The following is a 3,327-nucleotide window of genomic DNA, read 5'->3' as shown; positions in this document are numbered from 1 at the left end:
CGGTGAGCTCAGTGGCGCTGCGCTCCGCTCCGGTGCCCGAGGGCAGGTCCCGGCACTGTCTGAGCTCTGGCCCTGCCTGCGGCCTGCCTTCCGCCGCGGGATCAGGACGGGGCGGCGGCTGGGCAGGCGCCGGCGCAGGCCGAGCTGCAGGGCTGCGCCGGGTCTCGCCGCCCTTGGAGTCCGTCGGCTCGGCGGCGGCCCTAGCCCGCCAGCGCCAAGCCGGGGGCCTCGGCCCGCGCTACAGCGAGGGGTGCAGGGCGCCCGAGGGCCGCCAGCTCCGCCTCATGCTCGAGCCCCGCAGAGGAGACTTCCGGCCCGACCGGAGCCGCAGCCCCTTGTCTTGGACTCGCGGCCGCTTCTCCAAGGCGACGCTGGGTGCTTCCGCCCCGCTGAAATCCTGGCGGGGGAAGCACCACCGATCTGGGTCCAAGAAGGCAGTTTTCCTTAAGCTCTCCCGGGGATAATTATTCCCCTGGCCTGGCTTACTACCCGCCAAGGTGTTGGGGCTTAATGCCCACTTCATGGAAATGGGAGGCTCCTCCCTAGCTTGCTCCTGAGGTCATATAGCTGACGGCAGGCGAAACTTGAGGGCACGCAAACCCCGAGCCAGCAGGCTTGGCCCTGCAGGTAGGAACCTGCCAAAAGACTTTGGAAATATCTGAAGCCACAGGGGCAGGGGAGAAAGGATGTTTGCTGGTTCCTGGGCCACTTAGGGTTCTGGACTGACTCATGGATTTGGACTTGATTTGGCTGGGAACACAACAAATTTCTTTTAAAAAAAAATTTAAAAAAAAATCAAGCTCCACCTGTGGCAGCACCAGCCCACACCGTGACCTGCCCTTCATTCAGAACAGGGGCATCACTTGTTTCCAGATATGCCTTCACAGCAGGCAGGAAGGGTGGGGAAGCCACCACCACAGACACAGCCACGTGCCTGGGGTGGGAAACACTAAGACTTAAAGAGCATCAGCACAAGGCCGTGCTGGGGGCTGCCTTTATTCACAGCTGCATATTCCCCTTCCAGCTTTTCCTCCCTTCGGCAGCATGGGCAGAAGACAACATCTGCTGCTGTAAGGAAGTGCAGGTATAGCACCAGCCAGAGGCCTGGATTGAATTCTTGCTCAGCCTCAGGCTTCCTGCAGACCTTGGGGAGTCGCTTTGACTGCCCTTCATCCTGCTTCCTTCCATTTCTGTACAGAGATAACAGCCTTTGTCACACTTGCAGGAGCATGTACATTGAAGAGGATAAGGTGCGGTAAATTAGTGGTAGTGGAGCCCAAGTACAGTAGATAATCCCACCCCATCCGTTTTAACTCCAGCCTTCCATTTCCCAGACTTTTCTGTATCTAGATAAATTCAGAATGTGTCAGTAAGGTTTATGATTTCCAGATTTCCCAAGACTAGGACATTCGCTGGGAAACACAAACGTAGCACACAGCAACAGGGTAGTAACACTCTCAGCTCCAGTAACGCAGCTGTATGTTCCAGTCTTTCAGAACCCAACCCACAGGGGTGCGTCTGAGCCAAGGTTTACATTTGATTGTGTTCAGCAAAACACAACTATTAGCTTAGTGTGCCAAGGCAGTTCCTTCATTTGGCTTTCTTTATGTAAAGAGCAAAGGACACACCTGCTCTACAGATTTAGGGAATAGATAGATTAATTAGGACTAGGAAGCCTATGCACTACCATGCTTCTCTGCTTCCACCATGTGCAGTGCAGCAGGCTAATGCAAAGACCTTCACAGGTCATCTAGTCCAGCAGTTCTCAACCTTTTTTTGTACTAGGACCCATTTGTATATATCAGTGGTCAGTCCCAACCCACTGCTCTTCACTCTTGACCTGCCCCAGCCCCACAGTGTGTGGAGCATAGAGGGCCCCAAGCAGCCCTGTAAAGGCTGTAAGTTTATCACATTTTTCTCTTTTAAAGAAGAATCCATTTTTAAAGTTTGCAATCCTTTCATATAGTCTTGGGACCCACTTTTGGGTTGTAACCTCTCGTTTGAGAAACACTGATCTACTCCAATCCCCTGCCTGAAGGAGGATCCTCCCTAGCCACACCAACCTATACAAATCCATAATCTTGCCTCAGTAAAATGACCACCAACCCTGACACAACACAAAACACAGCATCCTAACCTGCCACAAGTTAAGTAGAGGGATCATGGAAGACAACTTCTGTAAAAAGGTATTAATATATAAGAGACCCCACATAGTGGGCTATGCCCCCTGCTACAGAGGAAGGCAAAATCCCCCAGTCTAGCCTTCTTCAACACCTCCTGAGCCAAGGCCATGCTGTTCTGGACAATGCTCAGGAGGTGCACAGGAACTTACGGGGCACAGACTATACGTAGGGGGGCACATGATCCCCAAGATTGGCTAGCGCTGGCTTCTGTGGGCAGTCACTACTTGCCACTCGTGTCAGCAGGCAGTCCCCTCTCGCTGCTCGCCACCCCCAATGTCATCTACAGGTGGTCCCTGCTTGCTGCCACCGACACTGCCACCAGCATCTGCGGGAGGCTCTCGCTCACCACTTGCCACCCCACTCCCATCCCGCCACTGACACTCCTGCTGGCATCTGCAGGCAGTCCCCTCTCACCAGTGATGCTGCTGCCAACATTTAGTGCCCCCCACCCCACCTCCCATTCCAGAAGGCACCAGTCATTCATGTCAGAGGGTATTAAACACAATCCCCTGTGTACTCATTCACCTGTCTCAAGGGCTAACCAACCACAGGAGTAGTCTTCTATGCAAGTTAGAGCAGTACATTTCTTTTCTTGGAATCAAATACAGAGACAAACACATACTGCTGGCACTGGATTCTCAGGTGGATACATTTTGAACAAGCCAGAGAAAAATAAAACTGAACTCCCTGATTCATGGTAATGATAACAGATTCCCTGCTGTTCTCATTCAGTTCCCAGCGCCCATCTTGTGAAGTACTGGCTCTTCCTACAGTTGGATTTTCTGCATCCTGAGGTGTAATTCCAGTGTATTAATTGTCTAAGAATATCTCTGGTGAACACCTGGCTGGATATATTGCCTAGACAATTAATCCCTTCCCTGGTGAACAGAAGATCTAGTCCGTGGTTTTTGAATATCTAGATAACCGGTTCAGGAGTTTTGATCATGCTCTTGACTTTCCTGCAGGTCTGCAGCGGGTACTACTAGCTGTTTCTACTTGTTGCTGGTTCCTTGTACTCCAGAGAACACTGTTACTCTCCCATGGAAGTGCCCTACTTCTCTATGATTCTGTGATGCCAAGGGAGAGGGCTTCCTACAGCTGATATACATCAGTTTTATGGAGTGGAAAATGCATATACTGGAGT

The sequence above is a fragment of the Crocodylus porosus genome, unplaced genomic scaffold (genome assembly GCF_001723895.1).
Source record: "Crocodylus porosus isolate Cpor-Errol unplaced genomic scaffold, CroPor_comp1, whole genome shotgun sequence".
Lineage (NCBI taxonomy): Eukaryota > Metazoa > Chordata > Crocodylia > Crocodylidae > Crocodylus > Crocodylus porosus.
Note: the sequence above shows the minus strand (reverse complement) of the source record.